We start from the raw sequence: 267 nt of genomic DNA, 5'->3' as shown, positions 1-267 counted from the left end.
CAAAGAAATAGGGATACAAACCGCAAGTGATTGGAAAATATGACTTGTTTCTGCGGGTAGTAGTCCACTTTAGAAAAAGAAGTAAATGTAAAGCTAACTTTTTAGAGGAAATATGTGGACGGACTGATCATTTCTCTTGGACACATAGAAACGTAATTCCGCTTTTCTCGATTAGTAAATTAGTGTATTGTAGTGTTATTATTTTTATGTACAATGCGATACGAACCGAGGCCTAAGGCAGTCGCGCGTGACCCGAGGATTCGTTAT

The sequence above is a fragment of the Augochlora pura genome, chromosome 10 (genome assembly GCF_028453695.1).
Source record: "Augochlora pura isolate Apur16 chromosome 10, APUR_v2.2.1, whole genome shotgun sequence".
NCBI classification, from domain to species: domain Eukaryota; kingdom Metazoa; phylum Arthropoda; class Insecta; order Hymenoptera; family Halictidae; genus Augochlora; species Augochlora pura.
This window is presented reverse-complemented; position numbering follows the sequence as displayed.